The sequence below is a fragment of the Strix uralensis genome, chromosome 1 (genome assembly GCF_047716275.1).
Source record: "Strix uralensis isolate ZFMK-TIS-50842 chromosome 1, bStrUra1, whole genome shotgun sequence".
NCBI classification, from domain to species: domain Eukaryota; kingdom Metazoa; phylum Chordata; class Aves; order Strigiformes; family Strigidae; genus Strix; species Strix uralensis.
This window is the reverse complement of record NC_133972.1, coordinates 121,998,036-122,026,017: the sequence shown is the minus strand read 5'-3', so window position 1 is coordinate 122,026,017 and position 27,982 is coordinate 121,998,036. Positions and strand designations below refer to the sequence as shown.

At 42.6% G+C, this 27,982-nt stretch overlaps 1 protein-coding gene and 1 long non-coding RNA gene across 3 annotated transcripts in view; one reads left to right on the top strand and one right to left on the bottom strand.

Annotated features, from left to right (window-relative positions):
- Positions 1-7,013, bottom strand: part of YES1 (YES proto-oncogene 1, Src family tyrosine kinase) — a 51,908-nt gene extending 44,895 nt beyond the window's left edge. Inside the window, exon 1 of the mRNA XM_074879042.1 lies at positions 6,832-7,013. The gene's annotated coding sequence lies outside the window, so the exon portion shown is untranslated. The remainder of the gene's footprint in view (positions 1-6,831) is intronic.
- Positions 7,014-7,158: 145 nt separating this feature from the next.
- On the top strand, positions 7,159-17,736 carry LOC141947702 (uncharacterized). 2 transcript variants are annotated; one of them, XR_012630236.1, is made up of 3 exons: positions 7,159-7,654; positions 14,219-15,557; positions 16,090-17,736. It is a non-coding gene; the product is annotated as an uncharacterized LOC141947702 (long non-coding RNA). The 2 variants fall into 2 exon arrangements; XR_012630235.1 differs by lacking the exon at positions 14,219-15,557.
- The last annotated feature ends 10,246 nt before the right edge of the window (positions 17,737-27,982 follow it).

Genomic DNA, 27,982 nt, shown 5'->3' with positions numbered 1-27,982 from the left:
TTCTGAAATTTTTCCTTTAACTAAACTTCCAAAGACTTACTTGACACATTAAGAATTTCTCCTGAATTGAGGGGAAAAATAAAAAAAATTAAAGAGATATTTGCCTAGATGGACTTCTAGTCTGATTCATGACAGCTGTTCTTCCAGTAGGCTTTAGTTAATGAACATGCGCATCAAAGAGGAGAAGCACTGTCAAGATTTAGGATAAAAGACAAACAAACAAGAAAACAAGTCTTCCATCTCCATGCAGTACGGGACAGCTTTCTCACAAGAATGATACAAAACTCACCTGGGCTAGTCATCATGCAAAGTAGAGAATGGTCTTTGACCTACGAATCTTATCTAGGCCTTGCATAAATTCCCATTAGGAAAACAAAATTAAAATCCCTATTTTCAGGTTCACTTGTCACTGAAGTATTGCAAGATTTTCTATTAAGAGAAATTACAAGTGCATAAAATGCACTATTACATACGCTTGCGGTTTCATCATAGACCAACGAAAATTCACATCTCTAAGGGAACGTGGAGTACTTCAACTGAACTCCTAGAATAGGAGATAGTTACAAATACTAAATACTATGTATCAACAAAAACACCAGTACTAGTAAATATTCTGCCGGTACATTCTGTTTTGAGCTCAAGAATTAATGGGAAAGGGGACACAAAACACTCGCTTTTATCACCTTAAACTTTCCTCACATTTCATCTCACCCTTGCTTAGTCCTCACATGAATATAAATGCCACGCCTTTACAGATTTTTAAAATGTGAAGTTTGCTATTAGGTTTGGTGCAGATTTTTAAGATGTTTGGAGACCATTGTTTTATACAAATATCAGACCTACATGCCACACTTAATACTCTGTTTCTCACAGACTAACCTTGCTAAACTTAACTGAAACACTACAGATTTTTGCCTGTTAATATGTCTCTGAAGACCCCGGTTTGGAAATCAGTAAGGTAAGGTTTTAATCTCAAACTGCAGACATTCAGAAGAACAGCATCAGAATGAAGGCAAAGAAAGGAGATACAAGAGAACTCAAAAAATAATTTGGAAGGTGTACTACTAAACTTACTGATTTGTTTTTAACAGTTTACAATGAAATACAGAACTTTTGCATTTATGTTCCAATTTCTTTCCTCTACCACAGCACTTTGTTTTCTTTCCCACAGTTTGGCAACTGAATGCTAGTTTCAGATAAATGTCTATTTTGAAAATGAGAATATTTTCTAGACATTAATTCTATATTCATTTTTCAGTGGAGCATGCTCTGCCCAAAGCCTTAACAGTGTTACTCATCTTTGAGGCACATATTCATTAAGTTAAGCCTACTGAAAGGCCAGCTGTTATGAATCAGACCAGAAGTCCATCTAGCCCAAATAGCTCTGAATCAGACCAGAGATTCACCACTGCTCCCCACCACCTGAGATGCTGGGCAATACTGGATGCTCAGGAACGGCACCTAAGAACCAGAAAAGCCTGTGGCCACGCTATCCTTGACAGAGTCTTTTATCTTCTGGACTTTGGGGTACTGTTGCTGGCAAAATACAGTATTTATGTTGAACAAGCTAAGCTGGTAAAAAACAACCTGAAAGAGGAAGAGCGTGGAAAGAAAGAGCAAGGTATACAGAAGGACTTTGGAGGGTGTTTTTTTGATTCTTCTGTGGTTACAAGTGTCGGTCATGATTTTAGTTTTCAGTAAAATGTTCTTGAAAAGCAAGAAGATACACATAACAGCTTAGACCTGTTTTTCCTTTGTCACATTTTAAGCATCAATATTAATTTTGTTATCTAACCATACTTAAAATAACTTATGAAAACTGGATTGTTCACTATTAATTTGTTTTAAGTCTTCTTTTCCTGGCTGACTGCCAAAACAGTTATAATGCTATACAACTGCAATACACAAGAGATTCATAGTACCCTCTAATTACTCTTTAAATACCTCATGCAAGCACTGCCTTTTCTTACAAACTGGGAGGGCATTAAGTATGGTTGAAAATTTCAAAACCTTTAGCCCAGACATTCTATTTTTCTTCCTGAAGCTGAACTTTATGCTCACCATCAAAAATTTTGCCTGAACTATGGACAAACATTTGGAACGGGACTGAACATGAACTCCATCCACCACTCCAACCCTTCTTTTGCTACAGGGCCATCAGTCCTGGTAAACATACTCAAGACCTGACTGCATTTATGCTCCGTCATTCACACCCTAAATAAAAGACTATTACTGTCTCAGTTTTGCAAGACCAGAAGGTGCTTTGGGCATGTGCAAACAAAGGAAATTAACCGCATTGAATCAAAGTCTTCCAATAAGAACACTGACTTTAAATGTCTGATTAATGCCACAAAATGCTCCTGAAAGTTTCCCCAAAACAAAGTTAAAGGCCCTGGTCTACAAAGATTTACTTATGTGGGTGTGTTTACTCAACTTCACTGTCAACAGAAATAAATGAAGTTATTCACTTTTGTAAGCCTGGTCTAGCTGATCCTAAAATCTGAATTGAAGGGGTGGCTCAACACTTCTGAAGAATCACTTATTTTTCCCAGACTTCTCTATAGATTTCTGGTGTGAAGAAAGCCACATAAACATCTATCTCAAGCCACAGAAGTTTTTCATCCCCCTGAAGTACCAATCTGAAAGACAAATTATTTGAAGTTCAGTAGCACCATCAGAATTCAGAATTTACGTAAACATTTAAGATACAGATGTAGTCAACATAAATACTTATTAGAGTCTCATATAACACTATTATAATAGCATTTGCCTTCTAAAAATACAAAGATAAAATACAGCCAGGTTAGCAAAAAAAGTTACCTGATTTCCTAGGCAACATCTCAGAGCACTCAAGAAGCTGAAACACAGATGATACCAGTCTGATGTTTTAGTGGTCACTACTTTCTCGGCACTCTCCAACCATAGCCTGTAACATTACCTAATGCTACAGTCAAGAAAAATTGAAACACCACCCCAGTCTTGGCCACTACAGCCGATGCAGCCTTGGATCCGCTCTACCACTGATCCCTACGGCAGTATCCCGCTGGGCTGTGGGGCTCAGATCCAAGCCAGGGCTAGCAGTCCTTGCAGGAGACCCTCAGCTCGAGGGCTTATTTCAGCTGAGCGTGACTTTGAACCACTGACTTTTGGAACATGGCATGAAACCCAGTGTTCTGTGCAGGTGCTTACCCAAAGTGACAGCAGAAAGAGTATTTCCCATCCTATTTCCAGTTAACCTTTACATTTTTAAATAACGTGTTTAAATCTAATGGGAACAAAACTCATAAGTAGTAACGTTTACTTATTTAATTTCTAGCATTAACGTTACTATCATCTTGATCTCTGATCCTGCAAGCAGCCATGCATGTTAACTTTACCGAAGGGTGCAGTCCCACTTGTTTCAGTAACTTGCTTTGGTGCCAGTTTCTGCTTGGATGCACTGGCACCATTAAGAATAAACTCCATAGGTGGAAAATGCAGTAATGACCCCTTAAAACCTAAAATTAAATCTGTCCTACAGTTAGTTGACAGCATCTTTTCAGTATGACTTTTTCCCTACTAAATTCAGCATACACATGGGAATTTGTCCAGGTTTGCCTTCAAAACCTGGCAATTGATAATACAATCTGGAACCCTACAGCTTTAAGTCATTGGTTTGAATGCAGACGAGGATTGTAGTGATTGAAAGAAGTTACCATATGGCAACTGTAAAGCAGTTTGTATTAAAAAAAAATAAAAAAATTAGTGGCTGCCACATCATAAAATCCATCACTATAAAACAGCACCCTACTGGCATTCTCAAGGAGAACAAAAATGAAACAAATACTGAAAATGAACTATCTACTTGTATTTGGAGGTGGCTTCTCCAGGACAAAAACTAAACCATTCTGTTACAGTAGTTTGAGAAAGTACATTTCTCCCTCACTAATCAATCTGTTCCATCAACTAGCAGAGGACTTCCAGTACTAGAAGCCTGAAAACTTTCACGAGGGCTTCACAGAAACCACAGACTGTGTATGTATGCACAGAAGGTGTCCTATCTGAAAAAGGCTGCTTGATGTGACGCAGCAGAATAAGGACGCATTCCTAAAGTAGTCCTTGTGTTAATGCTGACACCAATTTTTAGATTAACATCAAGGTAGCTTACTCAAACTGTGATCAAAGTTTGAGGCAAAACAGTTGGATCCAAGACGGGAATACAGATGAAATAATGTGTTTCTTTTAACTAACGGTTTGAACACAAGGAATTATCTATTGAAAATATACAGCTTTTGTCCGCAGGCAGCACATATAGAAAAGCAAACTCATACAGCTACATTGTTGATAAAGTAAACTTTGACCACATAAACCGACATGTGCCAAACAGCAGACTTTCACATCACTGTCACATGACGGCCATCATTTATCGGAGCAAAGAGAGTGCCATTTTCATCCTTCAGGAGCGGCAGGAAGTACGCAAAGCTCAAAATAAAGAATATTCCACTAGTGCAGAAGTGTAGTTCTCTGCTCTGCTACATGAATATCGATTATAAAACCTAAATTGTGAACTGTAGTGTTTCAGTAATTCTGTCTATAGAGGTCTGGGAAAAATAAATGTACACAGAACACCAAAGATTTATTAAGTATTTTTCTAGTGATTTCAAATAATGCAGCAATTTAAATGTACTTTCAGTTCCGTCTATTTGTTTCATAGCCAAAGAACTACTGTTAGGTAATAAATATTCCATTGAAAATCTCTCTTTATAATACAAAACACAGATTAAAGCTACCTTGGGCTCACTACTCCCATTCTGAATGAAGTTCTTCATGTTACAAAGAGCGGTTCTGGGGTCCAGACATTACAAAGTTATTGAAAACTGGACCAGTAGCTCTGTGAGCAGCAAAACCAGGGAGGCCCCATTTCCTGCATCAATTTCCAGCTTGAGATGTGTTGACACGAACTCTCCTGTGTGCAGGTTAAGAGCTCTCTTCTACCTGGCTTCCTTACTTTCACAAATTTTATAGAAATTGCTCATCCGGGAGACCTCTCCTGCCAAATTTGTTTGAAATTGGCTAACAGCCAGAAGAGTTATTAGAGGGACTGATGGCACACACATACTGCAGTTGCATTTGAGCTGCACCTCCTGAGGAAATAAAGCTAACAAAACCTGTGGAATAATTACTGGCAATCACTGCTACCAGCTACTGTCACCCTTTCACATTCCTGGTATGGCTGGGTCTTTTTCTCTGAAATTCAGCACAGCTCTCCTTCTGTTCCCCTCACAGATGCTACCTCATCCCAAAATTAACCCCGGCAACCGGACTGTGCAAAACACACCTATAGTCTCCGTTCCACGTTCAGCGGGAACCTTGCGCAGCTAAATTTACAGCCATGTATCAGAAACATGAGTGGAAGTGCAAGTTCTTATACCCATGAAGACTGCAGAAACATAGAGTTAGGGCAAAGCTGTACTACCTACTGACAGAGATACTGCAAGTGTAACTGACAAGGCAGTTTTATCAGAAACCCATCTTCAGGGGCTTACTTTTCAAAAATGAAAGAAAAAGACGCTAAGGTAAACTTTCGTATCTTGCTTCCCTGACTAAAGGTCAGTTTTGCTTGCAAAATTTGCCTGAAATTTCATTCAGCCATCTATGAATTATTGAGAGAAAAACAATACACCTTCCTTGGCAACACACCACAAGTTTTAAACTGGTTTTGGATCATTCTGCCAGTTTAAATAAATCCAAACATTTGTTTTTTAATTAATGACCAGCCTCTCCTTAGGGTTAAATCCAGAAGGTACATCTGAACACACCTTCTTAACAACCTGAGGTTCGGAAATATTTCTATCCTAGTCTTCCCAGCGCAAAGCGGCCCATAGCCACCCGCGTACCAGACACCGGGAACGGACCGTTCCGAAATGAACGCGATAAACCCGACTGTTCGCAATACTGTGTAAGGGAGAAGCCACCACGCCGGCCCTCGGCCCCAGGGATGTGCGGGAAGTTGCCCGCACAGCAAAGCCTGCGGGTCCGCACAGCGCAGAAAGTTACGCGCAGCCTCCGCAGGGCCGGGGGCCTCCGTGTGTCCCGATACATCTGGTTTAACGCGTGGGGAAGGCGATGAGGCTCGATGAAATGTGACGATCGAACATTTAAATTAATGACTCAGAAATTTAAAGCAGGCGCGTTCCTGCTCGACGCAGGGATACAAACCGGAACAGCGAGGAAAAAAAAAATTAAAAATAATAGAAAATAATTCCACGCAGGCCAAGCTACGGGCGACTCGCAATTTCCTGAATTTCCCCCTTTTACATCCTCCGGCCGCGGCCGGCGGGGCCGGCGCTCGGCTGCCTGCGCCCGGGAGCGGAGCCGGGACCGGCTCACGCCGCTCACCGACCCGGGCGGGGAACGAGCGACCGCCCGCGACCGCGGCAGCCGGGCGGGAAGGGGCCGCGCAGGGAGCCCGGCGGTGGGGGCCTCCCCTCACAAACTTACTTCCCCTCCGCCCGCCCCCCTCAGCCAGCCCAGCCCAGCCCAGCCCAGTCCAGCCCAGCCTCGGGCGGCCGCGGCTCCCCCCGACCCCTGGCCCCGCGGGCGGGGGCTCGGGCCCAGGAGAAAGTTGCTGAGAAACTTTCTGTGGAGGAAGGGGCCGGGGGGAGGGACGCCCCCTCCCTTCCCCTTCCCCTTCCCCTTCCACCCCCTCCCCCCCGGGGCGCGGCGGCGGGGCCGCCCGGCGGGGAGAGGCTGGGGGCGGGCGGCCGGGGCCTAGCGCCTCGGCGGGCGCCGCCGCCATCGCGGCCGCCTCTCCCGCGGGGCGGGGGAGCGGGGACGCGGCCGGGTCCTCACCTGCCTCTCCGCGGCGTGGCGGGTGGGAGAAGGAGGGGGGGAGGGAAGGAAGCGGGGCCCCCCCCGCTCCTCCCGGAGCCGCGGCGACCCGGGGAGGGAAGGGGGGGAGGAGGGGAAGGGAGGAGGGACGAGGAGCAGGAGGAGGGAGCCCGGCGCTCCGGTGCGTGCGGGGAGCCGGAGCCTCGCTGCGGGAGGAGGAGGAGACTCCCCGCCCCTACGGCCGGGCTCTCCGGCGGGCACCGCGGTCCCTCCTCCGCCGCGCAGCTGCCCCCGCCCCCGCGGCCGCCCCATGCGCCCCAGGCCCGGCTCGCCGCGCCTCCCGGCCGGGGCAGCGGCTCCACGCCCGACTCGGAGGCTGCGGGGAGGAGCCGCGCGGCCCCCGCGGAGCCGGGCTGGCGGCGCCGGCGGCCCCCTCCTCCTCCGCGCCGCTGCGCACGGAGCCAACATGGTGGCGGAGCGCGGAACGGCCGCTCCCCCAGCGGCGGCGGGGAGGGAGCCGGGGCTTGCCCTGCTCTGCCCTGCGCTGCCCCGCGGTTCCGGGGGCCACGCGTGGGCCGTGGCTCGGCCGAGGGCAGCTGTCTGCCCCCGTCCTTGTCTCCCGGGGCTGGGCCGTGGGACCCTTGGCGGGGTAAATGGCGGGGGGCGGCGGGCGGCCGAGCCGCTGAGCTGCTTCCCGCTCCCCGTCGTGTCGGGCGGGCGAGCGCGGTAAGCCTCTCTCGCCAGAGAAGCTGAACCTGAAAGATTTCGGCAGCGGAGCCCTTCGGCGTGGTGTGGGAAAGGCGAACAAAAATAACTTTTAAACTCCTCAACCAGGCATTTCCAGGTGGGCCGCGGCTTAGGCTTGGTAGATTCATTTCTTTGGGTCAAACCGATGCGAAACGGTCCTTGTGAAGAGCGGGTGGCGCCGGGGGCTGAGGCGCTGTCGCGACAGGCGTGGAGCAGCGCTTGCGGCTCGGGAAAGCCCGGTGCTGCACCGCTGCGCTGCCATAGACCTGTCGCCCAAACACTGAGCACACAAAGAACAAGCCTGTAGACAACGCACCAGTAACTCCCTGGTATTTTATGTTACGGGTGGTTTCCCACTTACCGCAATTCTAGAAGTCAGCGTTTCGCATTTTAAGAAAAATAAGAAACTGGATTTGTGTCAAGGTGGGCTTCACGGAGAAAGGTCGTTGAAATGCCTCTAGCTTTCAGAATTGCAGACTGCAGGAAGAAGCGAAAGAAAATTAAAAAAGCTCTAAAGAACTAAAGTTACTGAAGTTTACATGGGCAAATGGGCAGTTCTCATTCAGCATTCTCTTTTATTGTTTTCAGCTCTCTAATAGTCAAATTTGGCACTGGAATAGCATTTATGTCTCTTGCCTCTTTATTTGGTTCAAAGGCTGAATATAAAACAGTAATTGTATTGATCGCGAATGATAATCTAATATAATATATTTTTAATCTTAAAAAAAAAAATTGAAACGGGATGTCCAATTTATCTTCCAGGCAACGCTGTGGAGTAAGGCCATTTGTATTTTTTTAATATAAAGCAAATACATGCATTTGCTTTTACAGGACCATAAATACACTAAGCAGTTAACAAAATGCAAAAAAGCAAAAGTGTTTTAGATTTGGAGACTCCTTACCATGAATCATACTCATGCAATCCCGTTAGAGTGGTGCAGTTTATCATGTTCTATTCTGGCAGGGGCCTAAATCACATTATACAGAATGGATTTTTAATTTAGAAATCAACAGCGAGTCGTATAAATTGACCTGGGTGATGAATTACTTAACTGAGGAGGAGTGTTTTCAGGCTGGTCGGAGCTCTGGAACTGCCACAGCTTTATGGCACTGGCTGGGTTTACGGTAGTCTTGAGTGAGAACAAGGTTTGACTTCCAGTATCAATTGTGAGGTTTTCTGTACACAGGCAAGCATTGCTATGAGGTTAATTTTACAGCACAATGGTAAAACTTCAGTATCTGAAAACCAAAATGAGCCCTAAGAATGTCATCATCTTCATTATGCTTCAAAGTTAATAATTTTTCTTAAATTTTTCAGCATTGGACTGAAGCTTTATAGTTAGAGGCATATTGGCTCCTGCCAGCTGTCACTGTAATTTGACTTCTAGGTTTGAGGCACGGGGCTGATGGATAGGATTATGTAGCTGTCCTTGCTCCCAGCACCTGGCTGTGCCTGTGTGGCACCAAAAGGTTTGTTGGGATTCTCAGTCCATCACACCTCTCCCATTGCTTTCTCTCCTTAGGACGAATATAAGGAAAGATTAGGTGGCTTTCTGAAAGACTGAACCATTAACCATGGCCTCCACTTGCTGTTTTACATGTACATGTGCTGTCAGCTGCCACAGATAGTACTGGGGCTGCGATCAGCTTGGGTTGATAGTGGAGAGACCAGCACACTTAATTTCAAGCACAGTGTGATTAAAATAGCAGAGCAGTTGGGGAGAAGACAAGATGACCAGTCCCATAACTGACAGCAAGCTCAGACCCACACCATATGGGCGTGAAAGAATAGATGAGGGTTTGAGTCAGGAGTCTTGGAGGCTAGACATGCTTTCGTTGCAGTGGAAAAATTGGCTGCTTCTTAAAATGTCTTGCACTTGTCACTGATAGTCTGAGCATTCCTCATTTTTATAAGGAAATGGTGAACAGGTGACTTAAAACGATCAAACTGCTGGTGGGGCAGTCTGTTTAATCCTGCACTGGAGGGGACTTGGGGCGTCATTGCCACCTTCTGCCTGTGAGCTAGCCTGCAACCTGTCACCGCATTTTGCCTAGGTAAAACCTCCTTATGCTGCTGCACTGCTGTTACTGAGCGGGCTCTCAAATCTGCTGCGGTGCTGGGAGTGCTGTTACGAGCCATGCAGGTGGACTGGCACTGCTCAGTGTTCGCTCAGGAGTCAGCATCAAGTGAAACGGCACCGATCTCAGCTGTGAGCCAAGTCAGTGCCTGCTTTTAGGAATTTCCCATCCCTTCTATTCTTTTGGTTTAAATTAATATTTTTGACTTTGTCCAGGAAGGGGAGGGAGGAGCTGCCCTCACATGCTTTAGCATGGCTGGGATATGGTGTGAGATGCTACCACTGTAGGGGTTCGTTGCTGCCATTTGCTGGATACAGTTTCCCACATAGCCCATCAGACAGGCTCAGCTCCTCAACTGTGTTGCATTTTTAGTTGGCATTAACATAATCTTAAAGATTTGTGCAAATAGTACATGGAGAATGCCTTTCTAAATGTAGGCTATCTTTGAAAATTCTCATATATTTGAATTAATTTCTAAAGAAGGTGATCATTTATATTTATACAATCCTTAATGGTTTTTTTTGGTTCAAATTACTTGATGACTGGTAGGATTGAGTATATATTATGCCAAATTAAGTATTTTTAGGGTTATAAGGGGGAATACAGGTCTGAGAGCAGAAAGAAAGAAGGAGGAATAGAGATGGAGGAAGGCAGACTAAGATATATCAGGCATTGATGTGGGTTCAGTGATTTGTGACTGGAGAGTACAAGACTTGTATCCTGTGATTTTGAAGTACATGGGCAGGTTGATTTTCTAAAGAGCTTTTACAGTACATGCCGAAGGTTAAGTACACATTATAGTAGCTTGAAAACATTGAGACATGTTTGAAAACACTTGGTGGGATTGTTCCCCAATAGATTAGAATAAACAGAAAAATTGTAGTGGTTCATGGTCTCCTGCAAACAGTTTTTTCTTTTAAAAGAGATAAAAAGTTTTGCTGGACCTAAATTCATTCCTTCATTTTGAGAAATAACTGGTAGTCAAGGCCTCATCCTAGCTATCACTCTTTAAAAGTATGGAAAACAATGGTATTTTATAGCAGCGTCTTCTAAAAGTCATGGGCCGAGTTCCTATTGTTCATCGTGCTGCGTGATCATATGACAAAAAGCAGTTCTTGGAATTAATTAGTATTAGTCACATGCTTACTTTTAAGCACTTAACATATTTTTAAGAATAGGGAGTTTAGCAAAGGATAGATATTTCTTTTGAATCTGAATATTGTGTTAGTCGAATAAGTAGGTAGTTTTCGTTTTGTCATGTTAATTTCTTCAAGTGAAGCTATTAATAAAATCTGATTTTTAAAAGTGAAACATCTTCAAATGCAAATATTACATATGCAAATTACATATGAATATAGTAGTTCAGTAAGGAAATGGAGTGTTAAGTGACTGCGTGAGCATCTGTCATTGTTTCTTATTCTGAAGCAAGTATTCTATTTAAGCTTTATGTTAAACTTCAAAATGTTTTTGTCACAAATGTCCTGTTTTGCCTTAAAATGCTTCTGCATCTCCCAATGGCCGGGATCTTTGTGTTTGGTGCGCACATTTATTTGCAAGATTAAATACTCCTTTCTTTCTCAAATAGCATTTCTGTTTGATCTTGTATAACATGACTAATTACTTATGCGTATTATACTTTTAGCAAGTATGTGGAGGGTTCTTTTTGAAAAACACTGATTCAAACATTGTTTTTGAAATTATTCAAAGTTATTTTTGAAAGAATGCTAGACTTTATCTTGCAAAACGCTGCACTTCCAGACCTGTTGCTATTTACATTTGTGTCACATCCAGTTATATCGGACACGCTGGATTACATTGTATAATGCAAGCCGTATTGATGTACTCTAATCTTTATCTCTTTATATCCGATCTCCTTTGAATTGCACATGAATATTGCTTATGGTTACTTAAAATAACTACTGCTTTTGTTTCAAGGGCAGTGCTGTATATGATGAACACTTAACACTCAGCCCTGCTTTGGCAGCAACTACACATCCTGTATCTTTGGTTCTTGCATGATTTAATTTGAAAGCTGCACAGATAACATTAATTTTTTAAAATTTTTCATTTAAATGTCATGTTTGAAAAATCTGAAGCTTGTGAAATCATACATGTCCAGAAAAATTTAATGTATTTACTTGGGCCACTGTGCTCTTCTGAGAGATTTGGAATGTATGCTTTCCTCCTCACAAAGCAGGTCATGTACTCTTAGTCAGAAAGGAAGGGGACAAACAATAGGAGAAAAAGGAGTATGTGTGGTAAAGCTGACCTGAACTGACTTCGCTTTTGACATCACTGCTAGAGTCGTTCATAGCCTTTAAGAGACTTCTGACCTCGTTTGGTAGCCAGTATAAAGGAGAAATTTCTGCTGACTTTGGGAGACTTGTATATATATATATATATTGGTTATACTTATTTTGTTATTCTTGTGCTGACTGCCTAAGATAGTACTGTGGAAGAAACAATAATGTTATTAGCTGCAAAATTCAAGTTAATACAGCATTTAGAGAACTCTGCTAGGGGATTCTGCATCAGTCTCCTCTTTTCCAGGGCACCCTGAATTTTAGTGGTTGAACACATATGCTGTTGCGGCGCTTTTATACATGACTTCATAAAACGAAGCCAAGTGAAACAGAATTCAACTTTCTTTTTGCAAAGACATAGCAACTGTATATGGAGTCTTAATGTGGCCCTGTGGGACTAGCCTTTCCTAATCAGCCTCTCCTCCATCCATCCCATCATTCTTGTCCCTGCTGTCTTCCCTGACCTTAGTCTCCTCCTCATCATCATCGGTGGTTAGTTCTTATGCTCAGCCTTGCTCCAGACTTTCTTCTGAGCTCCAACCCTGACTAAAAATGGACAAATTCCTCTGTGTCGGTGCCCTTTATTATGCATTAATGCTTAACAGATCTTCTGAATTTTCTGTGCCAGGTTGTTGTTATTCTTGCCCTAATGTTTTGAGGATAATTGTCTGTCACAACCCTGGGCACCAGAAAGCCTTCCTTCTTAATTTAGAGATGAATGTGATGAAGTTTATTACTTTGGGAATAGTTCCAGGAACAAAATCATCCCCTCAGTCTGGGATGCCAGACAAATCCTTGGAGTGGAGCTTCAATCAGGATGGGGATCTTCACTGTGGTGGTGTTCACTGTTGCAGGTGGACATAACTGTTGTGCACCATTTAGAGATCTCAATAAAACTGGATAGCCGTCAGATGTGTGATTTTTTTCTCAGCATGCCCAGTATCTCGGTTGTTTCTCTCCCATCTTCCATTTTCTCATCACCATTCCTTCAACTGGAGGTTACAGTCCCCTCAGGTCTGTTGGCATAACTACAACTGTTGTTTTTTCCTGTAGTTTTGCAGTTCTGCCAACATGATCTTAACCAGTTTAAGTCTCCTAATAGTTTTCTAATAAATGAGATGATGTTGATGCAACTTTGCTAGGCAGTGACATATATACAGTTGTGCTTACTGACATGAGGAAAGAGGTAACAACATGGGGAGGAGACCGGTGACGACTTATCCCACCTCAGCTGCAGCCAGAACAGTCTGGATTTTCTGAAATTTCAGAATTTAGGAAACCCCGATGTGATTGCTTTGATAGATGAGGAGAGAACAGTGGTGGTGGGGAGTAGGAAGGACTAGATGGCGCTGTTTTCCTAATGTTTAACTGTAACTTGGCTCTGCATGCATCTTTCTCAGTTCCCACCCCACTCCAGATAAATACCCTTTTGTTTCCATATCACTATCTGCTTTGTTCCCCTGAAGCAGCCAGCAATCTCTTCCATTCTTCCCTGAGAATCTGTGTCAGGTTGAATGAGAGAGTCATGAATGAGGCAGCCAAGGTAACAACTACTCAAGAACTTGTGCACTTGTGGAAAACCTGATTTTTAAAATCTGAAAAACCCATTAAGAGATGGAAGAAGCCTGAGTTTATTAAAAGCAGAGCTGGTAGCCTTTCCTGTGGTTAATGATTGCTAGTACTGTTTGTGAGAGTTTTCAGTTGCTTGTAACCACCTAACTTCAACTTCTTAGGCTAAGGTTGCTCTTGGCAATTGTCCACCTCACTGCTCTGACACTTGCAATGTGAAAATCTGGTGCTTTCACATGTTAGAAGGAAGCAACTTTGCCAGCTGAGTTGTAGAGAAGCACCTCTACTTCCAAACTGGATGCAGTCATCTGAAATTTAGCAGGTCTCCCATGCAGATGTCAGGAATATGCCTTTTGCAATATGTGTTAATAATACATCCATATCTGACCGGGCAGTAGGTAAGCCTCTGCAGTCTCACTTTGCATGTAGGGGCTTAGTAGATCTGAAGTGAGTTTTTCAAAATCTCTATCTGCATATCCTCCCACATCCCTTGGAGATGCTCAGTTCCAAGGCTTCGAAGGCTAAGCCAGCATTTCTTTGAAATTAGGTAGGAACGCAGAGCTGGAATGGACCTCCCACCATGTAACAACTATTGTGGGAAAATGGTAGTAGCTCTTCCCTTCTCCACCCCTTGCTTAAAAAGAAAAAACATACAGGAATGAATAAATAAGGAAGACTACTTTTGAGTTGCTCCTCTCTTTGTTCCACAGGCTCCTGATTTGTCCTGCTGTTTTATCACAGTGTTTCTTGACCATCTGGCTCTCAGGGTGGGAAATTTGCTGAGCAGAACCCAACCACCCAACCTGAGTCCCTCTCCACGAGTCCTGAAGCCTGTGATGGCACATCACAGCTGCTCAGAACCTTTATGTTCATGTTCTTCAAAAGGGGAAAAAAGGCTGCTATAAAGGTTCAGGAGAACTATGTACATGTCATGATTTCAAAATTGGAAGCTATAAAGAGGACAATTTATTTTTTTAAATCTTTTTTTAAGAAAGGAGCGTTCTTACCAACATACATTTCTCCAAATTTTGAATTATTCTAAGAAAGGCAGCTGGCAAGTACTTTTTTTTTTTTTTTTTCTTCTGTGAATATGCAAGTAATTGATCCTGTTGTTTCAGAGAAGTGTAAACGTTGGAAGGAATATAAAAATCTTTGATTTTTGTTTTTAAAGGAACATCATATTTCACTATTTACTCATGCTTCCTACAGTTCATGAAACAGTTTATGGAACCTAGATAGCATTGCATATCTGGCATTTCATTTCTCATGGAATAAATTGCAAATGATGGGATATAAAGATACATTCATCATTCTCATAATAATGGGGCAATGCTAGTTAATAATATGCAGACAGATATAAAGAAAAATACCTGACATTAAAGATTACATTAGTATGGCTCACATGCTGCTTAATTCTGCTTGTTCTTCCTTTCACTTTTGGTTAAAGTGGGATTTTCCAAAGCACAAGAATTTGCTTAGCCCACTCCTTGTTCCTTGAAAATAGAGCCCATTGAAAATCAGACTGCGTGTTCTACGTTGTCCCATATTTTTACTTTTGTTTTCTAATTGGGAAGAAAAATAAAACATGGAAAGTTCCAAAATATTTTGGTTTTAAAATGTGGGCTTGGGACATCTTTGATATATCATCATAACACAGCTAGAGGGGAGTCTATTGTTCTTGATGGAAAATGTAATCCATTCAGGAACCCCAGATGACAGGGGAAAATGAGGGACCTAAACCATGACAAGCTCATGATGAGTAATGACATACCATCCTGAAGCAAAACATTTAGATTCACTTGGACAGTTCAAAACATTTTGATTTTTTATTTTCCCAAAGGGACATTACATTGTTTTGGCATAACCAACTTTTTCCTGTGGAAAAAAGTCAACATTACAGAAACCACTTTTCTATTAAAAACTATGAACAGAAAATTCTGGAGCAGCAATAGAGGGAAGCAGTCAAGCCAAAAGTAAGCGCATTTGAAAATGTCCTCCCTAGAGAATCTTAGGACTGCTCCAACCTAGCAATAAGAATTTTATATGAAGGTAAGTATATTTCATAGATACCAAACATAACATGATGAAATCCATGTGGCACGACTTAGTATGTTTCAACATACTTAAAATATGATGTTTCACAGAGGCACTCAAAAACTCTGTTTAAAAAACCTAAAAGAGCTCTGGTGGAAGGCTTGGGCCTTTCAGATGAAAAAATCACATCTGAGATTTCACAGTTGTTTTGCTAGGACTGGGCATTTTTAGAAAGTTGAACACTGCTTTTAAAAAAAAGTCTCTGTCCACCAAGCAAAGGCTTGTATGTTTGGAAACATACTTTTAGCTTTATAAACGTACAGCAAAATTAATCGTTATTTAGTTCAGTTCTAAAAAATAGGCATCAACCTCTTTTTAACAACGACAGCAAAGTATTTGGGGAAAAATATGAGATGCGGTACTCTTACTGAATTTTGAAGATTTGGGTAGTTAGGATAACCTGCCAGGCCATTTTATAGCCTTGTAACAGTGGCCATGAGTCACTGATTTTCCAGAACTGATGGCCATCTTAATGTCTGTTTTTCAGGCCAACTTCTGCTTTAAATGTGACAGACTTTGTCCTGGCTTCTTCTGTATCAGGTCAAGCTTCATCCTGACAGTACTGGGTAGAAGACAGAGCATGTTATTTCCCATTGCCCAAGTTAATCGTGCTTTTCCAAGTATAATAAATGGGTAATTCACTCAAGTTTAGGAGCAGAAGTGACCAACAGACCAGCCAGTGTCAAGCACTCTGAATATTTATCACCACCTCTCAGATTTCACCCACACTTGAGCCCAGTCACTTCTGCCAGACCAAAGTGTCCCATATTGATCAGAAGGCACTGAGACATGGGGAATGCACAGCTTTGGGTGACATGGGCTTAAAGGACCAAGGAGAAAGAAGAGCAGAGCAACAAACCAAATCAAGAGCTCGACAGGTATTTGAAGATGACTGTTGGCATCATGTCTGTTGGCACATGGATCATTTGGTCAGCTAAGTTATACAATCTTTCACCTGGGTCTTGCAGGTATGTATCATTTTTTTTGTTCTTTGTGTGTACGGTTTTCACAATGGGTTGCTAATCCCTATGGCAGGTCTGTTAGGTGCTTTCATAATAAAAACTACAGTAATATAAACAACCCTTGCTAGTCTGACATGCAAAATGGCCACTAATGGCTCTGACCTTCATCACACCCCAGGGAATGCAGGGTGAGCTATTGAAGGGCCCAGGGTCATTGTAGATTTATGCTGGTAAAATCAGAAAATGCTCTGCTTCCTGCATAATGTTTCTGGGAATGTCTGGGAAGTCAAATTAAAATGGAAGAGTGGACTTAATAGCTGAGGACTTCCCCTTGGAGCACTTGTGGCTCTTCACTAGCTCAAAGAAAACAAATTACAAATGGATCCCGCTGAGGTTTGAAAGGTATTTTAAGTCTATTAGTCTTTTTACTCAACATCACCTGACAAACAGTGCTGTTTATTAATACATTCAGTGTGTTTGAATATAATTTTTCTCGTCTTTCACTGCTCTTGATGAAGTGTTTTTTTTTCTATAATTGTTTTGTTAGTCATTTCTGTAGGCAGCTAGGCAGCTGTTGCTGCAGTCCGTTTATTAGTTGTGGTTGGCTCCAGATTTAACAAAATGCAACTGCACCCTCTTGTGGAAGCTAGTAAGTAGATTATTTTGGTTTCCTGGTTCCACCTGGTTTATTTTTTCTGGGCAAGTCAAATAAAAATAAATAGCAGAACTGTCCTGAGGCCACACAGCAACAAAGCTTCGTGGAGAACTTTAAAAAAATAAGCTGCGACTTCGGAACATCTGAACTCGGACAGCCTTTGAAGACAAACTTTTGTGGGGAAGACTTTCAAAAGCACCCTGGGAGACCTTCTTGCCCTTGGCTTTTGTGGGGATCCCTATCATAATATATTCTTCAAGGGAAACAGAGTTGGTATGGCTGTGTGCATAGAAATGCTACATTTACAACTAAGTCTAAGGACAATAATTCAATATGAGCATCCAGCATGGACCTGAAAAATGGTTTACATTCATTCCCTGTATGTGCAAATCCATGAATACAGATGTTGGTCTCCCTGTATGCACTAATGAATACTGCATGTTCTTGAAGGCAAATACGCTTGTGAAAGGAGTAGGTTAGGCTGCACATTAAAGGTTTAACTTTGAACACTTGTAAATCTTGGCATGTTGTTTTTTTTCTGTGACTCCTGTGGATTCTTTATTTAAAATAAGTGTATTTAAATTCATGAACGCATTTGTACTCTGGTCTCTGAGGGGTGGTGGCAGGGGAAGCAAGAACTCCTTCAACTGGTGAAGAATGTCCATCTCCCACTCTGAAGTAAATGGGCTCACAGGCAGAGGCTCATACAGTAGTTCCCTTACTTAAAAATTGTTTACAGAAAATTATTTTTCCTGCAAAAAAAGCCTCAAACTTTTTTTTCATTGTTAGTGCAAATACAAGGTGTTTTTGACTAAGATAAAATGAAGGAAATATGGATTTTTTAAAAAGAATAATTCATCATGTCCTGCATAAGCAAAGACACTCACTGATAAAAGGGTAAAAATGGCCCAAAAGTAAATACATTTTTAATACACAAAGTATTCAAATGCATTAAACTCCCATGTAAGCAGCAGCTGTTCTTTACGGGCCACAGCACTTCTATTCTTTCTTAGAGCAAAGAATTAACCCAGAGCCTGCTCTGATGTCAATTAGAAAGCTGGAAGAATTTGTCTTGCTCTCTGCAAATGGTTAATTAAAAAAAAAAAAAAGTAACTGTTATACAGCATTTGATCCCCTATGTAGAATTTAATGAGGTGAGTTGATTTGCATTTTTATGTCTGAGCATGTTTTTGCACTGCCAGCATGTCTCACTGGGTGGTGAAATACAACCTATCGACACCTCTGGGTGGAGTAACAGAATTCAAGATGCTGGTCTGAAAGTCGCATTTAAGGAGTCCTGGTCTGATACTAACATTGCCTTAATTGTGACAGGGCTTCTATGCTTTCTGAAATTCCACAGCGTTCATTATAATATTTAAAATCTGTATTTCTACTTGATTCTCAGTTTTGCTTTTGCTCTGTGCTTTAAAGGGCCCTTTGCCATCCTCAGGTGGTATATGTTTCTGCAGTCAGCAATACGGCACTTTACTCCAGATGAGGATACAAGCCTCATTTTAACATCTCTGTTGGATATTTGCACTCGTCCTGTATGCTGTACTTTGTGTATTTCTGGCAGAACAGCGGTAAGCCTGGCACCGTGCCGGCTGACCCAGGAGGAGCAGCTATGGCTGCAGGTCTCTGGAGGGGGTGGCTCACATGGCCCAGCCATCTTTGGGCTCTGTGGGCTATTGTAAAGGGAAAGAAACAGGTCAAGTACTCTTGTGACTGTTGACATAATTTTGTTACATCTTTCTGCAGAGCATGCAAGTACACACAGGTGGATGGGCAAAAAGAGTTACCCTCATAGACGGAAAAGTTGCTTTTTGGACCTCAACATGCATTGCTTTGTGCCGCCAAATGAAGGGCTCCTTTTATCACACTTCAATCACAGGAGCTTGCTCCTTCTCTAGAGTGAGTATGGATGTGAAGTTTATGCAGCTGCATCCCTCTTTCAAGTTAATTATATCACTCCAAGCGCTTCAGCTATGATCCCACACTTCCGTGTCTCGCACTTGAACCAGCCTGCCTGTTTCCCTGGGCGCCTGCCATAGAGGTTACCTCCCTGCTGAAATCCTGGCACATTACCTAGTCCTCTGTAATCCAAGTTTCTTTCAAGCTCACGTACCCAGAATTCGCCACTGTAGCCATGCCTCATGTCTCTGCATGATTACAGCTGATTTCCCAGTCTCCCTCGGGGAAAGGAGCATGTCCAGTCTCATTTTAAAAAAACCGGTTGCTGAAAGCCAAGGATCTACAAGCAGATTCAACTACCAAAAATAGTTCCCATGTGGCTAATAAATAACGAAAAGCCATTTTCAACTCCTAGTATCGAGCCCCACTTTATAATCCTGAGCATCTCTGTCAGATACAACCCCACATCCCTTGCACCAGCTCCTCATTGCATACTCCAAATGTAATGCCATTTCCAACCCTAGCTTTAAACAGAAGTTGACTTTAGGATGTACAGGACTTGCGAAATGCTAGAAGCAAAAATCTTCTGTCCTTTCCACCCAGAATCCATGATCCCAGTCCTAGAATGGCTACAAAACAGGGGCCTCAGTTTCTCCCAGATCATCTTAAACTCACTGTGGCCATGGCACTGGTCACAAGCCTTCTGGCCTTGAAAAATCCACAAAAAACACCAGATCTTTATTTACAGGTGACCTGAATCCTACCAAATATCCTATCCCTCCTTCCAGCTTAAACATTACCCATGGATCCCCACTTGTACTCCAGTTAAGATATTTGGGTGCTCCTGGCATTAGGCTTTGTAAAACTCAACAATCAGCAAAACTCTGTCTCAGCTCATTTCTTCAGAAGCCCTAATTTGAATATTAACCATATTCTGCTGGATGCAGCCTACCCAAATCTTGCATGCATCACTCATCCCTCCCAGCAGAAGGTCTTACCTAGCACCATGCACCTTACAGGGACTAGCAATAATTGCGACTCATTGGTTTCGGCATTGCTGGTGAATTTTAGCTCTAATTGTAATCATGGCTGCATCATGGGCCCAAAATCACCAACTCATTACCTCTAAACATTGTCCTTCTCCTCATGGATGCTGCAGGATCTTGGTGAATTTCTTCATTCCTTGCTGTCATGAAAATGGGAAAATGGCTGGGGGTTGGTGGCTATGAACTGAGAAGGGTCAGTTCTGAGCCTAGTGTTAGGATTGGGGTAAAGATTTGGGTTTTGAAAAAGTGTGAAATTCTGTCCTTATTGTGTATTCCTACAAGAACATTCAAACTAGAATGGGGACTACTGCTGGTAGGGGACATTTCAGGGTAGCAGGACAGGATAGGATGTGGGTCCTTGCAGTGAAGCCTGGAGCTGCAGCTAGATGTTCAGATGGAAAGGCCAGATCCAGAAAGGTGGCAGGGAATGGAGATGCTAGGCACAACTGCATATTAAACTCTCAGCACTGATTAAAGCTAGGGTTAGAGTTTGGCCCTAACTCAGGGTTTAAGACCGCTGGATCCAAGAAACGCACAGGGTTAAGCTGCAGACTGAGACTGGTAGGGGAAAATAGCTCACTGTTTGGGCTGGTGTTGGAGGGGATTGGTAGGATACATGTAAATGCTGTGGTTGGGTTAAGGTTAATGTTAGAGTTTGGTTCACAGGGATCTGAAGAATTTGGGAAAATTTAGGATCTTCTAAGACCTGTTGGACTTTGATGAGGAATGAAGCAAGGGTAGGCTGAATTACATTCAGGGTAACAAAAGCTAGATAGCTTGATCTGTTCTGGGATAGAATAAAATTAGTCTTATATCAAGGATTTGAGATTAGGTTTGGGTTCAAGTAAACAGGAACTGAAGGATTTGGTTTACTGCTGAATTCTGCAAGATGTACAGGAAGAACACAATCTATGCTGGGAAATAATTTATGGCTCATTCAGAGTCAGGAGTTTCTGGATGATGGTGAAGTGTAAGGATTAGGACACTGAGGGCTAAAGTGCTCAGTTTGCTTCAGGTTAAGCACAGCAGCTGATTGTAAACCAAGGAATGATTTATGCTTAGTTCTACAGTTACATTTGAGGTTAAGTACAGCGGGGCTTAATTTCTTGCTATTTTGGTACAAAAGAGTTTGGTTTCTTGGTGAACTTGGTACATGTAGATGCTAAGAAGTATTAGACTAGTTTAAGGTTGTTTTGGTTAGTGTTTACTTCTTTCTATATCAGCTCTGACAAGGGAGGCAGGGACCTCCCAGTGAGAGTTCAGCTATTGTATTTTTGGGGAAGGAGAGAAGAGATTAGGTTGGACAAAGCTGATTTTGGTGAGTTTAAAGCTAGAGCTGGTTCTGAGTGAACATAGTTTGTGACTCCACCAATAAATAACACTTAAGTGTTCACAGGTTTTAGTCAGATGTCAGGTGTGTTGGCTAAGATCATCAGGAAAAACAAACACACCTGTGTAAAAAGTGCTTGTGCAAATCAAACATTAACCAGTGTTCTCAGCGTGCCATGCAGGAAATGCACACATCCCCCCCTACATTTACACACACACATATGCTTATTTGTATGGGCTCTAAGAAAATTGACAAATTGAGACATCTCTGTGGGAAGGTTTCAGGAAATCAGAATACTTCAGCTCAAGGCCTAGCTACCAATTTTAGCAAAGACAGTGGCTACCACTCAATTAAATGCTCATTAAGTCCTGTAGTTACCATCACAGAACTCAGACAGTAGTAATTACCCATTTATTTATACATTTTCCACAGTTAATTTAAAATTAAAACACATTCACCCATCTTTTCAAGTATTCTGAGTTACATCTACTTTTAACAATGGTTCATGATGGACAAGAAGTATCATATATAAATAATAAATTGCACAATACACATTGTATAGAGGAATGCAGTAGCCTATGCACTTATACAACAAATTTCGTGGCTAACTTGGTTTTGTATTTATAGAAAATCCTAGTGGCCCTTCAAAATTGTTGAATCAATATTTCAAGACCAGAAATTTACAAAAGTGCTTAGGTGATTCTTTCATACTATAGTATTTCATAGTACACTTTGGAGGTATATATTTAATTTCACATGAAGACCATAGATCAGTTTCTGTATTACACCTCAGAACAGCCCTTGGTATCATTCAGATTTCTTACAAAAACTTTATTCAAAAGCCAGTAGGATTTTTCACTTGCCTTTTTTGGGTAATGACTTACATTCACTTACAGCTGAATCCTACAGCCTAAAGCAGTGTCACCGACCTCAGTGGAGCTGCTCATGAGAGAAAACGTTGTTGAGGAGAGCATATCCTTTAATAAAAAGGAATGTAACTTGGAAAGTACCGAGGTGAAGTTACACCCTTCTCCTCTTTCCTGCAACAGGCACTTTTGCCTTCAAATACCCCTTTACATGTATCACATGCTAAGTAGCAGACAAATGCATAAAAGACATCTTTAAATGTGGAGTAAGGAGAAGCCTACTGCTGGGATAGGTGCTCTAATACTAGACTACAGGGCTTGTGGAGGGGGTCGGTTTAGCCTCTTGTCTGTAGTGGCTGTATTTTTAAGCACAGCCTTTGGGAGTTACAGTGCAGGCCATCATTCCCAACATCTGCTTATTCCTTAAGGCTCCTTCTCCACAGAGCTTGCTGCCTGAGGAAGTACTGCGACAATTGCCCTGACGCTGATTTCAGGTAAGAAGCCTGATTCAGAAATCTGTTCAGGTCTGTTGATCTGGTACAGCATTGGTAATCCTGAGAGCAGGGTTTCTTCCCTGACTCCATCTCTGTGATTTACTTAAGTCACAGGAGCTCTCCTGTCAATCTGAATGATGCAATTAATATTAATTTTTTTTGCATGCCTCTGTGCCTTACAAGCTGCAATTATAAATTGTAAATATCAATTGAATGACACACTTAAAAGAGTGAATCATTTAATAAAACAGACACTTTCAATTTTAAGAACTTACTTCAATATGAGTTTCTTCCAGCGAAAGATAATTGATGAGGACAAAAATGCATGTTTTGTCAGAAGATCTCTGAAGATTTGCATAGTTTCTTTTAAAAATCCCCCAAACTTCAAGCTGAAAAAATATCAATAACTGTTTGAGTTTTTTAAAATAAATGTGCTGAATTTCTAAACACAGGGTGGGGGGGTGGGGGTGAGGGGGTGTCCCATTCTTTTTTAATGGAAAGTTTTAGAAACAAATATTCTGAAGCATCCTGGCTAGCTCTAACTTCAAAGTGGCCAATCTAGTTACATTACAAGTTCTGGCCAATTACATTCCTAAAAGGAGAACCTACAATAGAAACAGAGCAATCCAAGGGTGAGTCTGCTCTTTAATGTGGCATTAGAGTATGGATGAAGAAATGCATTAACTGAAACATTGACTACATGCTGAGGGCCTCATTGGACATGAAAAGAAACAATGAACGCAGGCTATACACAGAGCCGCTCCACTGTGGACCAAGACAATAACCAGTATTGGACAAGCTTAAAAATAACTCTGCTACAAAGAAAAGCCTAATACTCGCTATGTTTGCACAAACCAACTCATGCTGTTCTTGAAGCTTCTATCCTGGAAATACTGCAGTTCTAGGAAGTTCTTGTTCCTTTGCACGTTGTTTTTCACAGCCGTTTCTCAGCACCTTGTGTCTGTCAGTCTCTTATTGCACATAGGGTATTTGTAAACTGTCTCTGTGAACGCTTACAGATTGTTTCAGTTTGTCTGTCCCTCCAAGGAGAAGTTTAGGCAGATTTTCCTTCTTTTGTCAAAGCTGACTGTTGCTCACTGGGAGGCTATTCTCTTGGGTGGGAGATGGGACATGCATTGGGAAGCTCCTGTCAGGCAGTTCCCTGGAGGCTGCTTGGTGTGATAAGCCCTCTTTTTACCACGACTGCATGGGGACTGACATTTTCATAACATTTGTAAACTTTTATAGGAAACTAGTATGAGGGTTAAAATAAAATTTAAAAATCCTTTCCATGCCGCAGACTTCTTGTTGTTGGAATTGCTGGAACAAGTGAGATGAATCTGAATCGACTTTCATATTAGGCAAGTGTAAGACAAACTTGGGCCTAAGTGCCAGGCCTGCACGTTGTATATGTGTCCACCTCCCCAGTCTGTCTGACAGCCTTTTGCTACTTCCATGGTTTGAAGGAGACATCTTGTGGTCAAAAAGCAAAATCACAGAGCGTGCGGAGTATAGTTTTTCTTCTGCGAAGGCTTAGAAAAAGAGTAATCAGACTTCCACTGCCACCCAAGTGTTTCGTATTCTTTTCACTGCCAGGCAATAAGGGAAGTAGAAGTTACCCATCTGTCTGAAGAGGCTTTTTGAACTAGGGCAGACTGGCTGAGCTGGGGCAGAAAGGAGCTTTGAGGCTACAGAGACAGTGTATGGGACATTGTCAGTCTTCTATGTAGGGAGGACCTACGAAATCTGCTGCAGCTTGCTTGGAGTCAGATGTTTCTTAGATGAGGTGATGGCCTCGCTAACAGTGTGTCTGCCTGCTTGCAGCTGCCTCTCTCTGGCATGGAGCACTGATGCAGTATACTGCAGAGCATGGGAAACGAAGCAAAGTATAAAAAATGAGAATGAATTGATATTGAACTTCAGTACTGTATTTTTTTTCTGTGACAGTGAAGGTGGACATCATTCAACCAGTCACCTAAATCTCACTTATGACTATTTGTAGAATTAGGGTGTTAGCCAGTGCTTGTACCAGGTAAATACAGAGGGGAGTTCCACTGAGGGAGCCTGTTATGTAAAGGTATCCGTTTAGAAAAAAAGTGGATTATAGTACTTGCCTCAAAGAGAGTATCAGCTATGAGAAAAGATAGAGCAGATGAATGAGGAAAATAAGTGGATTGTGATGGGGTGATGGAAGATGGGGTAACAGTAATAAAAGGATGGGTGCAATTCTAAACTTATTGCCATACCATGTTGTGCTATTAAAAACCTTGTGAGAGAGCAGAGAAATAATGAGTGTCCATGCTAGGTGAGTTGGGAACAATAGCAGCAGCAAAAGGTAACTCCTAGAAAATGCATAACAAAAGCTGACTACAGAAACCATTCAGTAGAAGCTGTGTCAGGTCAGGCAGTCTGGTAATGAGACCATATAGTAATCATTTGTCCCCAAGCTGCTATTATCCAAGGTGAGCAAATCTGATTCTAGCAAGTGTGCAGTGAAAAAAACCCATGACCTTCCAGACCCCATGAAGTCACAGTTTATTAATAGAGCCTTGGAGAAGATGGAAATTCCATTTGGCAAAGGACTGGCCACTCGTCCTCATTAGCTACGGCACCAGTAACTTCACAAGTTCTATGCAGAAGGGTATTTCATAAAGGATTAGTGTCAGGTTGACCTAGATATTTCATTCTGAGATGTGCCCATTTTAGATTTCATAATGAAATGTAAAATTAAATGAACAGTCCTTTTGGAAAAAGAAGAAAAACAAACCTCAAAATGTTTCTAAAAGTGACAAAAGAGCTTTTTGCAAAATTTTCACAACTTTTCTCCCTTTGTTGAATGAAATTGCTGAGAAAATTGTGCCATTTTGCAAATGTGTCCGTGACAATGCAAGTGAATTCTCTATTCCAACATTGTTTTCCCAACAAGCTCTATTAACCAGCTCTCGCTTGTCTTTCAGAGCTAAATTTTGTCTCCTTCCTTGAAAATTGAAACAATTAATACTTGGCCCAGCAGTATACAGCTGTAAGAGCTCTGCACACTGCCTCAAAAGAGAGCAGCCCTTCTGCAACTGAACGCAGACTACACGTGTGGGAGCCAGTGCATCTCTGGCAAGATCTCCTGTTGGAGCAAGACAGGGGAAATGGCATAAACACAGTCTGGTCCTTCTAATCTCCTTGGAGTTTGCTGTGGCCATACATGCAAGATAAGTCTGCCCTGATTTAAATCATAGAATCACAGAACCATAGAACAGCCCAGGTTGGAAGGGATCTTGGAAGGTCATCTGACCCAGCCTTTTGTGGGAAAGAGAGCCTCGATGAGATTATCACTGTGTCCAATTGCATCTTGAAAACCTCCAGTGATAGGGACTCTAACACGTCCAGGTTGTTCCAGTAATTGATTGTTCTCACTGTAAAAAATTTCTTTCTTTTATCAAGAGGAAAACTCTCCCAGTGAAACTTGTACCCATTTTTCCTTGTCTTCTCCATGTGTCTCTTTGTGAAGAGAGACCCTCTGTCCTCTTTGTAGCTGCTCTTCAAGTACTGGAATACTGTGATGAGGTGCCCCTGAGCCTTCTCTTCTCCATGGAGGAAAGACCTAACTCCTTCAGTCTTTCCTCATGGGGCAGCTTCTCCAGCTCTTTGATCATCTTTGTGGCACTCCTTTGGACCCTCTCTAGTCTGTTCATGTCTTTCTTGAATTGTGAGGACCATAATTGGACACAGTACTCCAGGTGCAGCCTGAGCAGCACTGAGGGGGATGATCATGTCTCTATGTCTGCTAGTAATGCCCCTGTGGATACTCCCCAGAATCTGATTTGCCTTTGTTACTGCAGTGGTGCTCTGCTGACTCATGTGGAGCTTGCTGTCCACCAGAACCCCCGGGTCCCTTTCAGCAAGGCTGCTCCCCAGACACACAGACCTAAGCCTGTACTGGGCTCCTTAGTTATTTTAAATCTCTGCTGCATTTGCCTCTCCAGGTTGCTGAAACAGCTGGGAATGGCTGACATAAGAGAAAGACCTATATGTCCTGATCCAATATCAGGGAGGGTTCTTAAATGATCCCAAGAACAAGATTAAGACACAAATGAGGTCAGATGCCATACAACCTTGTAAGTTTTATTTCCTGTAACAACTGATAACAGCGATAGGACAGAGAGAAGAAAGAAAAAGTCAGAATACCTAAGAAGTATACGGTAGGGATGCAGCAAGATTAGTTACCACCACCACAAATCCAGCAACGTCCCATTGGCTTGGTCTCGGTGCAGGTGATGGGGTCCTTGCTCCAAGGTCCAAGCCCCACCAAAGTCCCAGCTCCGAGCGATGATTTCAAGATCAGGGTCAAGAAGATCAAGTTTATTAAGATTCCCAAGAGAGGACTACACAGTCCTTTTATTGCCCCAGTCCCCATGATTTCTCCAAAGAGTCCACTTGTTTCCACAGAGTTCATTGTAATACATGCCGCCCTGTGTTCCTCCATGCGTGCATGCCCAGGTGTTCACAATGGTCGTGCCAGCGGGGGGGTCGACCTGCAGCATCTTCAGCCTCCGCACATCTTCCTCACCCTGATCTCCACCCAGCTCACGTGCAAGCGCAGCTTGGTAGGCACTGCCAAGGATGTTGTTGCTCTAGCTTTGGGCGGGTACCATGGCTTCTTCGGGGACAATTCATCTCCTTCAGAGTGTACTCCTCCATGGCAACAAGATGTTGAGGCCAGGAGGTGGTAGTGGTGCAGCAGCAATGTTGAGACAAACACAGTCCAACACAGTCCCTTACACTATACAAATCAAAATCTGTCTCTTTAGAAATGTTGCTTGTGCTAGGGGCTCCAGCAGAGGACAAGATGTGACCTGAGGGCTTTTGTTTAATTTCATTCCATGTGCCTCTTGGCCATGGTCTTCTTTCTGGCCAGCACTAACACTGAAATGGATGGCCTAATACATCTGAAAGACTTATTCAGCCCTCGTCCTTACCGACACAACAGTAGACAGATCCACATCAACTCTGGGCCTTCCAAGGAGTCTTTATAAACAGTAAGAAGGGAATTCCTGTGTCTCAGAGATGCCTGCTATGTGTGCCAGGGTGGCTGACTTGTCAGCATACAGCAGGCACAATATAT